The sequence below is a fragment of the Chiloscyllium plagiosum genome, unplaced genomic scaffold, assembly GCF_037043375.1.
Source record: "Chiloscyllium plagiosum isolate Xiang-an unplaced genomic scaffold, Cpla_swu_hap1 HiC_scaffold_26, whole genome shotgun sequence".
NCBI classification, from domain to species: Eukaryota; Metazoa; Chordata; class Chondrichthyes; order Orectolobiformes; family Hemiscylliidae; genus Chiloscyllium; species Chiloscyllium plagiosum.
Window position 1 is genome coordinate 49,874,570 of NW_028270164.1, and position 13,974 is coordinate 49,888,543.

The 13,974-nt window shown below is 46.1% G+C and overlaps 1 protein-coding gene across 2 annotated transcripts in view; it reads left to right on the forward strand.

Annotated features, from left to right (window-relative positions):
- Positions 1–558: 558 nt before the first annotated feature.
- LOC122563308 (DENN domain-containing protein 2C-like) overlaps positions 559–13,974 on the forward strand; it is a 124,204-nt gene continuing 110,788 nt past the window's right edge. The window contains exon 1 of one of the 2 annotated variants that reach the window (XM_043717024.2): positions 559–1,473. The gene's annotated coding sequence lies outside the window, so the exon portion shown is untranslated. The remainder of the gene's footprint in view (positions 1,474–13,974) is intronic. The other variant, XM_043717023.2, reaches the window with a different exon arrangement.

Sequence of the window (13,974 nt, forward strand, 5' to 3'; positions counted from 1 at the left end):
TGAACAGGAACACCTATTGTGCAAACAGCATTAACCTCAGCAGAAAGCAATGAGATATCTTGTCACACAGCTAGGGAGAGGCAGGGTTAAAAATCACACAACACCAGGTTATAGTCAACACAAGCTTTTGGAACGCTGCTCCTTCATCTACTTCACAATCACCTGATGAAGAAGCAGCGCTCAGAAAGCTAGTGCTTCCAATTAAACCTGTTGAACTATAACATGATGCTGTCTGATTTTTAACTTTGTACACTCCAGTCCAACTCTGGCGTTTCCAAATCAGGGAGAGGCAATATCTTTTCAATGCAAAAGCCACCAGATGGCAGACTTTGCCTTAATCGTGAATGAAATAAAAGCTAAGAAAGAAAATTTTAAAAAGCAACAATCTGTCCCAAAGACTGGCCAGTTGCTAACTTACATATAGCAGGAATGGCTGTTATCTTTAACTCTCTTTCCAAACTGAACGGGAACGGCTGCAAGTGACTGAACACTGCCTCCAGCATGCCTGACTTTAACAGCAGTCAGACTTTGTATCTGAGGATACAATTGCAGCGGTATAATACAGGATTTCGCCCGCCCTCTTGGGTGTAGGTGCGAGCAGAGAATGAACTTGGAAGCTCTCCCTCAGGGTCCCGTCCAATATTTATCTCTCGGCCAACGTTAAGCAATATGTTCTGAAGAAGGCTCACTGAAGCCGAAAGATGAACTCTGCCTTCTCTGCACAGACCTGACCTGACGAGTTTCTCCAGCAATTCCTGTTTTTGATGCCTGGTTGATATTGCAATTGGGAGCTGAGCACAAATTGACTGCTATGTTTCCTACAATCACAAGTACACTTGGACACAGAAACTCCTGGCTGTCCTGAGTTTGTAAACAAGGTGGAGGAATGCAAGTTTTTTTTAAATCATGGAGCGCGTAAGAGGCCATTCTGGTCGCATGCCCGTACTAGCTTTTTAGTTCCATTGCTGTGTTCCCATACAGTTCTCTGATCAATTTGTATCTTTTAGAAGTTACAGTGTAAGCAGTTTTCTTTCGACCCGTGTAGGGCTGAGCAAAGGAATGAGAGAGGCTGGGAATGATTGAGCAGGGATTATTAAGCAAGTGAGGCGTTCTGCTGCCTCTGTCTGTGTGTGTGTGAGAGAGAGAGAGAGAGAGAGTCACTGGTGCTCATTGATATGCAGACACACCACTTCCGCTTAAACGCCATCCAGCAAGGATCTGAACTCACTCAGCAAACACACACGGCGAAAGTGGAGCAAGCTGTAAGCGGACAGCCTGAGGTTTCTCCCTGCAGCCGGGGGTCTCGCTGACTGAAATGTGAACAAGGTTTACAGGCGGGAGGAGTCCCTGAAATTCACCAGGCGCCAGCATGGAAATGGACAACAGCTGGGAAGGGCTGGTAAGAGAGGCGTTTCACATCTCAACTTTCTCCTTGCAAAACAGAACAGTTTTCAACTGACTCTGCCTCTGGAAGTAGGTATTTGGGTTTGATGGATGTTGATCTCCCAGAGAGAGTGTGATGATGATCGCCTCTTGACTCTCATTAACCTATCCCTGTGTGGTCAAACCCAACCTTTAGTGTAAATCTGTCATCCTGCCTAAGTATATATTCTTTATTTATTCATTAAAAATACACAATAGTGAGAGAAGCAGATGTGGGATTCGAATTTCGAACTGACTGCGTGTACAAGTGGTTGAGGCAGCTCAGAGGGGGTGTTGCACTGTCTGGATTGAGTTTGCTGGCGAGCCCTGTGTTCCTGGGGCTGGCAGGAATAACTGCTGGAAATCTGTGTGTGGATGAGGACTGCCGGGAGAGGGGTGATGAGGAACCTTCCCTCTGCCTTCATTCAGAGCAATCTCTCTACCAGTAAAATCGTGCCAAAGTTGTTTTATTAAAAATGAGGGCGTTGTTCGCTTTTTATTTAATTTCACCCACATTGTGGCTGCTGTGCTCCACCCCTGGATCCACAGAAGGGTGATGTGGGGGGGGGGGGAGAGGGAAGAGGGCACAGGCTCCTCTCCCCAAAGGCCAGCAGTTTTCCCTCAGTCAGGATCCCACCCCACTCCGTGACAGCATAGGTCAGGGATAGATCAATGCGGTTGGATTCTACCCAGTGTGAGGCCAGTCTCTTTCTGAGGGGATGCAAGTGGAAGATGGGGAGCAGGGGCTGGGTTGATTTCGTGTCACTGGGTGAAGATACCAGCCAGAAGAAGGCCATTCAGCCCTTCAAGCCTGCTCCACCATTCGACATGATCATTAAATTCCAGCCCGTCCCTCAGAACCTTTCATATCTTTAATGGAAACCTGTTTACCAACACTTAATAACATTCAAGGGCTCTGCTCCCAACACCTTTTCAGGAAGAGTGTGCCACAATCCTGGAAGATATAGTAGAAATAGGCCATTCACCCCATCAAGTCTGTCCCATCATTCGATCGTGTTTGTCAGCCCATTCTCCCGCTTCCTCCCTGTAACCTTTGATCCCCTTGCTAATCAAGAAGCTATCCGACTCTGTCTTTAAAATACTCAAACACTTGGCCTCCACAACCTTTTGCAGAAATGAGTTCCACTGCTTCACCCCCACCTCTGGCTGAAAAAATTCCTCCTCGTCTCCAATCGATAGGGTCATCCCTTCACTCTAAAGTTGTGCCCTTGGGTCCCAGTCTCTTCTGCTAGTGGAAACATCTTCTGCATGTCCACTCTGTCCAGGCCTCGTAATATCCTGAAAGTCTTTCATCAGATTCCTCCCCCATCCATCCATCCATCTAAACCCCATCGAGTATAGACCCGGTGTCCTCAACTGTTCCTCATGTGACAAACCCTTCATCCCTGGATGATTCTTGTAAACCCCCCTCTGAACCTCTTCCAAAATATATCTTTCCTTAGATAAGGAGTCCAAAACTGCTCGCAGTATTTCAAATGCGGTCTGACCAGAGCTTTATACATCCTCATCAGTACATCTCTGCTCTGAGATTCTAACCTTCTTTAAAGGAATGCTAAGATTGCATTTGCCTTCCTACCTGCCGACTGAACCTGCATGTTAACGTGAAGAGAATCCTGAACTAGGACTCCTAAGCCTCTTTGAGCTTCAGATCTCTGAAGTCTTTCTTGTCTAGAAAATAGTCTACACTTCTACTCTTCCTACCAAGGTGCATAGCCTCACACTTGCTCACATTAGATTCCATCTGCCACTTCTTTACCAACTTTCTGATCCTGTCAAAGTCCTACTGCAGCCTCCCGCTTCCTCCGTATTGCCTGACCTCCACTATCTTTGTGTCATCTGTAAACTTAGCATCAATGCCCTTAGTTCTTTCATCCGGAGTGTTAATGTGTTACATGAATAATTGTGGTCCCAGCACTGACCTTTGTGGAATTTCACTTGTAAATGACTGCTATCCTGAAAAAGACCCCTTTATCTCTACTCTCTGCCAGTCAGCCAATCCTCTATCCATGCCACTACTTTTCTCTTAACACCATAAGCTCTTATTTTATTTAGCTGTCTCCTGTGCAGCACCTTATCAAAGACCTTTTGGAAACCCAAATAGATCATACCCACTGGGTCTCCTTTCCTGATGAAGGGCTAATGCCCAAAACGTTGATTCTCCTGCTCCTCGGATGCTGTCTGACCTGCTGTGCTTTTCCAGCTCCACACTCTCAACTCTGACCTCCAGCATCTGCAGTCCTCACTTTCTCCTGGGTCTGCTTTGTCTAACTTGTTATTTCCTGAAAGAATTCTAACACTTTTGTCGGGCATGATCTCTTAACGACGCCATGCTGATTCAGCCCTATTTGACCATGCGCTTCCAACCACTCTGCAATCTCATTTTTAATAATGGGCTCTAAACTTTAAAGACTCTCAGCTCTGTGAGAGAACACAAGTTGTCTCATCTGTTTTCAATAGGTGACCCCTGATTTTAAAACAGAAAGCAGGAACAGATTATCCTTCCATAACTGAAAATATCCTCTCCACATCCCCGTGGTGACACCCTCAGGATGTTGTATATTTGAATCAAGTCACCACGTCTAAGTCCCAGTGAATACAACTCTAGCCTGTCCAACCTTTCCCTTAGAGACAACCTGTTAATTTCCGCTGTTAGTCTGGAAAACTGCCTTTAAAGCATTTACTTGAAGGTGCCAAATACTGTTCACAGTACTCCAGATGTGGTTGCATCTGTGCCCTGTATAGCTTAAGCATAATATCCCTAGTTCAGTAATTAATTTGCCTTGTAATAAATTATAACATTCTTGTAGCTTCTCCGATTACTTGCTGTACCTGTATACTTACCTATATGAAGGTCGGTGTCTGTGTTTATTCCAGCAATGTTGAAGAATCCCAGCAGGTCCAGCAGTGTCTGTGGAGATAGAGAAACAGAATTAAGATTACAAAGATGTCATTTTGGACTCGAGCATTAACTCTAAGTTTCTCCAGCATTCTCTGCGTACTAACCATTTTGCGATTCATGCACTAGGGTGCCCAGATCACTCTGCGTCTCAGCACTCTGCAATCTTTCATTATTTGGGAAAAAAAAATGCTATTGAATTCTTCCTGCCAAAATCGAAAATAACAACCGTCTCACATTGTACTCTATTTGCTACATAATTGTCCACTCACTTAGGTGAGCAGGGAAGAGGGTGCTGAATGGGTGGGACGGAGGCTTAGCGTCTCTGGGAACTGAAACCTAATCTCAGGATATGGCTGCAAACCAGGAGAGCATTCAATAAGACTCTATTTATTACATACATTTATACATTTTGCGATATGAATATTGGAGGGGGGAGGGGGCAACAGTTACAATGGTTGCCAACATTAATCCATTTGAGTCTCTTTCCATCTCACTTGGTATATGAAGGCAATATCGGATGTTAAGATTAGATTACTTACAGTGTGGAAACAGGCCCTTCGGCCCAACAAGTCCACACCGACCCGCCGAAGCGTAACCCACCCATACCCCTACATTTACCCCTTTACCTAACACTACGGGCAATTTAGCATGGCCAATTCACCTGACTTGCACATCTTTGGATTGTGGGAGGAAACCGGAGCCCCCGGAGGAAACCCACGCAGACACGGGGAGAACGTGCAAACTCCACACAGTCAGTCGCCTGAGTCGGGAATTGAACCCGGGTCTCTGGCGCTGCGAGGCAGCAGTGCTAACCACTGTGCCACCGTGCCGCCCGTGAATGTTCTTGTGATGCAATGATAGTGCCCCTACCTCTAAGCCGGGTGGCCCAGGTTTAAGTCCCACCTGCTCCAGAGGTGTGTGATTGCATCTCTGAACAGGATAGTTAGGAAATATCTGTGAAGGCAGTGTGTCAAGAGAAGGGACTGATAATGGCACCATGATGTCAGATGGTGTGTTGGGAAGAGTGCCAATCTGAGTTGGCAGCCCCATCACTGTGTGATGAATCTATTTAAAGACAAACATGGGGAGTAGGGTGGTGCCATGGCTCAGTGGTTAGCACTGCACTCTCTCATGGCTAGGGACAAAGGCTTTATACTGCCTTCAGGTGACTATGTGGAGTTTGCACATTCTCCCTGTGTCTGAGTGGGTTTGCTCCGGGTCCCTCCCCAGTCCAAAGCTGTGCAGTTCAGGTGGATTGACTATGCTAATTTGCCAGTTGTGTCCAGGCATGTGCAGGCTAGGTGGATTAGGCATGGGAAATACAGGGTCACAGGGAGAGGGTAGGGGGATGAGTTTGGGTGAGATGCTCTTCAGAGGGGCAGTGTGGACACAATGGACCAAATGACCCACTTCCAAACTGTAGGGATTCTATGATTCTCTACACTGTATGGGTACTAGTTCTCCACAGAAACAGTGAGAACAGTTAGATGGGTATCACTGTGAACCCTTCTCAGCAATAGGGCTGACACTAGTTTAAAACCCCTTCCATAAAGAATTGCATTTTCATAGTGCCTTTCATGACATCGTGATGCCACCAAGCACTCTATCTTGGTTTATATAATTATGGGGAGTAGCCACTGTTGTGTAGAGGTCACAGCAGTAGGTTTTCACACAAGTATGATAACGAGCAGATTTCTTAAAAATGAAATTGTTTGAAGAATAAATAAGCAGCACCCCATGAAGAACACTCCAGCTGGTCTCCAAATAAATGAGGTTGTGGAATCTTTCCTGTTTACCTGAGAGGACAGATAGGCAATGTCTGTCTCATGTGTGCTGGAATGTCGGACTGGATCAGGCTGGTCAGGACCACAAATTGGGTGGTGGGATGTGAAGCAGCAATGGGCACTGTGGAACTTTGACAGTGTTAGAGCAACTAGAGCCCTGCTCTAACAGGCCCCTGAGCCTGGAGTACCCATGGAGGGCTCGTGCTGGAGCCCCTGCTCTAACAGGCCCCTGAGCCTGGAGTACCCATGGAGGGCTCGAGCTGGAGCCCTGCTCTAACAGGCCCCTGAGCCTGGAGTACCCATGGAGAGCTTGCGCTGGAGCCCTGGTTCTAACAGGCCCCTGAGCCTGGAATCCCCCTGGAGGGCTCACGCTGGAGCCCTGCTCTAACAGGCCCCTGAACCTGGAATCCCCCTGGAGGACTCGCGCTGGAGCCCCTGCTCTAACAGGCCCTTGGGCCTGGAGTCCCCCTGAAGGGCTCATGCTGGAGCCCTGCTCTAACATGCCCCTGAGCCTGGAATCCCCATGGACGGCTCGCGCTGGAGCCCTGGCTCTAACAGGCCCTTGGGCCTGGAGTCCCCATGGAGGTTTCGCGCTGGAGCCCTGGCTCTAACAGGCCCCTGGGCCTGCAGTCCACATGGAGGGCTGACAATAATCTTCAAGCATCCAAATGGGGTCAAAGTGGGAAAGCTCACCAAAGATTCAGAGAGCACCTTCAAAACTCAAACATAAGCATCTTGAAGGACTGGGGCAACCGATACATGGGATCACCATCACCTGCAGGTTCCCCTCCAAGCCACTCACCATCCTGACTTGGAAATATATCACCATTCCTTCACTGTCACTGGGTCAAAATCCTGGAATTCCCTCTCCTCACAACATTGTGGGTTAACCCACAGCAGGACTACAGCAGTTCGGGAAGGCAGCTCAATACCACCTTCTCAAGGGCAAATAGGGACAGCAAATAAATGCTGGCCCAGCCAGTGACACCCACATTTCACAATGAATAAAAAAACGTTGGTCTAGATAATTTGTCAACATCTCTGGAGTGGGACTTGAGCTCCTGACTTTGTGACTCAGGAGAAGAGCTGCCACTAAGTCACAAAATTGTTGTACATTGTGAAGGAGCAGTTGGGATGGATGTTTACATTTTCTGGTCTTTTTGATTATTTAATTGCCTGGACCCCGTCATAATACTAAATGTGACATTGAGGTCAGGAAGTGGTTAACATGATGAGACTGAATCATACAGCCAGCATCTTGTGTCACTCGTGTATGGCTTATGGAGATAGGGAAATATGGCCTAATCGTTGTTTTACAAGAGATTAGTGTGTACAGGGGACTCAGTGCTAGTAAGCAGCAGTGGGGGAGAGTCGGGGGAGCATTACTTTATCGTTTGCTACAGGCAGCACTCTGTGAAGGTCAGTGGAGTGGGAAAATAAATGCCTCCTATGTTAGATGTCTGGGTGTTACATATGCTGCTGATGTGGTAACTGCTTTTACAAGGCCCTGCTATATTGCAGGCTGCCCCACCAGAAAGTTAATGTTGTCAAGTCAGACATGTTCCCAGAGGCTTCATCATGTGAACTCCATCCACTCAGTTTGACACCCTCCCATCCCATGCCAATTGGCTCCCAGACAGTCTCTTCACCACCCACCTGGATGTTTCCTTTTGATCCATTCACAGGGTGTGGACATCGTTCACTGCCTATTGCCTGTTGAGGTTGAGAAAGTTTGGCCTCGGGACAGCTACAATCGTGACATTTCCATAGCCACTTGATACAGCTGATTGATGTATCAAACCATTCCACAGAAAGCATCCTGGATGCATCAGAGTGAGGTACGGCAACTGCTCTTTCCAAGATCACAAGGAACTACAGCGAGTTGTGAACACAGCCCAGTCCATCGCACAAACCAGCCGTCCATCCATTGACTCCAACTGTACTTCCTGCTGCCTTGGGAAAACAACCAATATAACCAAAGACCCCTCTAATCCAGGATAAACTCTCTTCCACTCTCTTCCATGTGGCAGAAGATCCAAAAGTTTGAATACATGTATGAACACCTTCAAGAACAGCTTCTTCCCCAATGTTATCAGACTTTTGTATGGACCTCTCCAACATTAATTTTGATCTCTCTCTCTTGGCATCTTCTCTACAGCTGTAACACTGTATTACATAGAACAGTAAAGCACAGGCCCTTCGGCCCTTGATGTTGTACCAACCTTTTATCCTACTCTAAGATCAAACTAACCTACATACCCTTCATTTTGCTATCATCCGTGTGCCTACCCAAGAGTCATTTAAATGTCCTTAATGTATCTGATTCTACTATCACTGCTGGCAATGCATTCCACACACCTACCCTCTGTGTAAAGAACCGACCTCTGACATCTCCCCTAAACCTTCCTCCAATCATCTTAAAATTATGCCCCCTCATGATAGCCATTTCCGCCCTGGGAAGAAATATCTGGCTATCCACTCTACCTATGCCTCTCATCACCTTTTACACCTCTATCAAGTCACCTCTCATCCTTCTTCACTCCAATGAGAAAAGCCCTAGCTTTTTCAACCTCTCTTCATAAGACATGCCCTCCAGTCCAGGCAGTATCCTGATAAATCTCCTCTGCACCCTCTCTAAAGCTTCCACATCCTTCCTATAATGGAACGACCAGATCTGAACACAATATTCCCAAGTATGGTCTAACCAGGGCATTATAAAGCTGCAGCATAACCTTGCAGCTCTTAAACTCAATCCTTCTACTCATGAAAGCCTTCTTAACAATCCTATCAGCTTGGGTGGCAACTTTGAGGGATCTATGGACGTGGACCCCAATATCCCTCTGTTCCTCCACACTGCCAAGAATCCTGCCTTTAACCCTGTAATGTGCATTTTCGACCTTCCAAAATGAATCACGTACACTTATCCAGATTGAACTCTTTCATACCCCCTTCTTGCTCTCCTAAGTCCATCCTTCAGTTCCCTCCTGGCTACCTTGTAACCGTCTCGGGCCCTGTCTGATCCTTGCCTCCTCAACCTTAAGTAAATTTTCTTCTTCCTCTTGACTGGATGTTCCACATCCCTAGTCACCCAAGGTTCCTTCGCCCTACTATCCATTCGTTGCCTCAGTGGGACAAACCTATCCAGCACTCGCAGCAGTACTCCCTGAACATCCTCCACATTTCTGTTGTGCATTTCCCTGAGAATATCTGCTCCCAATTTATGTTCCACAATTCCTGTGTAATAGCATTGTAATTTCCCCTCCCCCAATCCCCCAATTTCTCATACCATCTGCTCCTATCCCTCTTATGACTATAGTAAAGGTCAGGGAGTTGTGATCACTATCGCCAAAATGCTCTCCCACCGAGAGATCTGAGACCTGGCTTGGTTTGTTGCCAAGCACCAAATCCAATATGGCCCCCTTTCTAGTCGCCTATCTGTACTCTGCACTCTGTTCTGCTACCCTGAAGCACTTTGTATGGTACAATCTGCCTGTGTAGCATGCAAAATAATATTTTTTCACTGCATCTGGGTACATTGGCAGCAATAAATCAAACTAAATCAGAGGGTGTTAAGAGTCAACTACATAACTGTGGGTCTGGAGTCACTTGCAGGCAAGACTAGCATTCTATTCCAGATTTGATTGTTAATTAAAGTTAGTCTCCCAGCTCCTAAAATGAGATTGGAACTTTTGTTTCTAGGGTATCAGACAAGGAACATTATTGTTATCATACCTTTCCATTTCATGACAGTCCTATATTCTATCCTCAATAATTTATTATAATCTTTTGTTTGAATAACACATTTTCTTGCCAATGAATTGCCTGACTCCGTGGTTGCTTACAGCAGTGTCGTAGAGATTTCAGCCCAGATAGTCAGCTTGGCACCACTGATGGGAGCTGAGCACTGGGACCTTATGGAATCCCCTTCGTACCGGATTCCGAGGGAATTCCCAAGGAAATTGAATGTTCCGCTTGGCAATTCCCCAATGCCTGGAAGCCTCCGAAAGTATCCGTTTAAATTAGAGAATTTGGAAATTTCTGCTTTAATTAAGTAAATGGTTACTCAGGAAAAGTTCAGGAGTTACCCGCGGGAATGCAGGGTTACACTGATTGGGGGGGTGGTGGGGGGGGGGTCTGGGTGTGATGCTGTTCAGTGTGGACCTATTGGGCCAAGTGGCCTGTTTTCATACTGTAGGGATACTCTGATACTACTCTGACTATGACTAAATACATAGCCTGACTCCTGAGAGCTCTCACACATGCACTTATGCACACGCACCTACACACACACACGCGCACACACACACACACACACACTCCTTCTCCAGATTCTGATGCCCCTTCCCCATGACTTGACACCCAACCACCTCACCTGACAAATACCCTCTTCGCTCGGAAACCGACACAAACCGCTTCCCAATCTGTGACTCAAACTGAGTGATTGCTACCCCTCAGCAGATAGTGAATGTCATTTTGCTTCCTTGATACCATATCCTTCAAGGCATGTTCTGATCATGGACGGTGCCAGGACTCCTGCCTCTGTCCGCAGCTATACTGTATTGCCCTTGTTCAGTAATAAAAACTGCATGAGGGTTTTCTTGTGAAAGATTGTAGTGTTATTGTGCAATCTAAAAGAATTTGTCATGCACAACGACGTTTCAAAGTGGACTTTGGTGCCCATCACCTCTTGCAACCCACAAAACTATGGAGGCCACATTGCCAAGATGGAATCTGTAGGCTGTGAGGTTATTCAGAGGCTCTGTCTGTGTGTCTGTCCAGGTAGCTGTAAAGGATGCTGTGGTTTTTTGAAGAAAGTCAAGGAATTATTCCAGTGCCCATTCACCAATATTCAAGCCCTCACAACAATCAAATAAAACATAGATTTAGAAATCATTCAGCTTGTTGCTATTGGTACAATTTGGCTGGAAGGAAATTGCCTGTTTTTTTTTGTCAGCACTACCTACCATCTTTGTATAGAGGACTACGAGAGGAGTTTGACATTACTGGCTCGTGTGAACTTGCCCCAATTCTTGGACAGGGTTCAGCATGGGCTGACTGGAGATTTCAATGCAGTCTGCACTTCTTAAGTCATTCACTGCCTTTAGATTAGCAAGCTTGTGGTACTGCATAAACATGAAGTGTTTTTATTTGATCTGTCTGGCACTGGGTGGATTTAAATCAATGCCGTTCTACGTGACTGTTGTTATTTATCTGTTACTGCTGTCTTTAATTCATCGAATCATTTAGCACAGGAAAAGCACATTTGCGCTGGGCCTTTGAAATCCTTTAGTTGTAATTCTTCTATAGGATTGCAGATTTGTTTTACACCTTTCAAGGATATATCCAACTTTTTCTTGTTTTGAAAGCTAATGATTACAAATGTTTTTCCTCCTATCCCCAGCTAATTCTTTTGCTAATTATCTTCAGTCTATGTTCTCTGACCAGTGGAAACTGTTTTATTTTCCTTATTTAGTCTTATCAAAACCTCCTAATATTTTTTAAACATTCTATTAAATCCAAGTTTGTGCGAAGATTTGTAGCTCGGGTGCTCGTTGTTGTGGTTCTGTTCGCCGAACTGGGAATTTCTGGTGCAGACGTTTCGTCTCCTGTCTAGGTGACATCCTCGGTGCTTGGGAGCCTCCTGTGAAGCGCTTCTGTGATGTTTCCTCTGGCATTTATAGTGGTTTGTCTCTGCCGCTTCCGATTGTCAGTTCCAGCTGTCCGCTGCAGTGGCCGGTATATTGGGTCCAGGTCGATGTGCTTATTGATTGAATCTGTGGATTAGCCATGTTACCATACATCAAAAACATTTCTGAACTGACAGCCAGACTACTGCGACGACTAGGACTCATAACAGCACACAAACCAATAGCCACCCTCAGACAACAACTCACCAGGACAAAGGACCCAATACCCAGCATGAGCAAAACCAATGTAGTGTACAAAATCCCATGCAAGGACTGTACAAAACACTACATAGGACAAACAGGAAGACAGCTAACGATCCGCATCCATGAACACCAACTAGCCACGAAACGACACGACCAGCTATCCTTAGTAGCCACACACGCAGATGACAAGCAACATGAATTCAACTGGGACGACACTACTATTATAGGACAAGCTAAACAGAGAACAGCCAGGGAATTCCTAGAGGCATGGCACTCATCCACAGATTCTCAATAAGCACATCGACCTGGACCCAATATACCGACCACTGCAGCGGACAGCTGGAACTGACAACCGGAAGCGGCAGATTCAAACCACTACAAATGCCGGAGGAAAGATCACAGAAGCGCTTCACAAGAGGCTCCCAAGCACTGAGGATGTCACCTAGACAGGGGACGAAACGTCTGCAACACAAATTCCCAGCTCGGCAAACAGAACCACAACATTCTATTAAATCTCCCCTAACCTTCTTCACTCTATAAAAACAATTCCAAATTCTCTAATCTCACCATGTAACTGAAACCTCTCCTCACTTTGCCGTTCCTTTTTAACTGCTTTCCTTGCAGTTACAAAAGGAAACGGATGGTTCTGAGTGGCTTCAGAATAAGCTCTCTGCATCTAGGTGATTCTCTGGGGTTTATATACTATACACTACTCTGACTCTAAACACACCCTACCTGATTATAAAAGCCAAGAAACATGTCTTCATCTTTCTTTCCCTGACTTGTTGAGACCTGGATTTTACAGTTTTTGTTTGAAGTAAGGTGGAATCCAGTCTGCTTTCTGTTTAAATGAAAGATTTAGCTTTTTCCATTATCATTTTAATTTTGTGTTTACAATGAAAGCAGGCCTATACTAGATTGGGAACTGATGGGAGTCTGTTTGTAGTGTGTGATGGAGTCTATCAGCTGTCCTAATGCTGGAACTCTCTTCCTGTGCTGGAGCAGGGCTTTGCTGGAAAATAATATTGTTCCCAAAGGATGTGATGGAAAATCCAGTGTTTTCCATTCCCTTTTCTTTGTGAGTTGTCGTGGGCGGTTCGCAGAGGGAGAGGAGTGGTAGTAGAGATCAGCAGTTGTGAGATTTGACATGTTCATTCCTGTGCTGTTTTCATCTTCACCTGGGCTGTTACAAATCCATCAGGCATGTTCCTTCTGGTCTCTAGCTAAACATCTTTTGGCCACTCTCATTTACACTCTGTACCGGATGGATACTTGCTGATGTAACTCAGTGAAGTGTCTTTACCACCCAGTGCCAGCCCCCACCACTGTTGGTATTGAGTCTGGCACCATTGAACTCGCTCAGATAACCTGGCACTCCTGTTGAGGCAGAGAGCTGGTGCTACATTGGGTGAACCAACTCTAACCAGAAAGCAGGGATACAGTGGCCGTTTATCGTGTGGGTTCTGGAATGGTTCTGCAATTGTTGCTGTTGCCTCCTGTCAGAGGGTCATAGGGTGGAGGTTCCACTCCGGAGACGCGAGTGACACTGAGGGTGTGTGGGATTGTCATAGATGCTGTTTAACCAATGGAATGTCAAACCACAACCCCATCTGCCTCCCTCTGGTGGATGTTTAGGGTCCTACAGTGGGATAGCGGAGTTCTACAAACATTCTAAGAACTAAGAATAGGTGTTGGCACTTCAGCCTATCAAACCTGCTCCGCCATTTAGTACAATCATGGCTGATCTCATCTTGGCTTCAAGTCCACTTTCCTATCCACTCCCCATAACCCTTTAACCATTTCTGAATTAAAAATCCCCTCCTTGCACTGTCCCAGGTCCACCGCTCTCTGTGGAGGTGAATTCCACAGATTCATGACACATTTGAAAGATGCAATTCCTCCTCACTTCTGTTTGTAACCTGCTGCTCCTTCGCTGAGGATGAGCCTTCGAACTGAG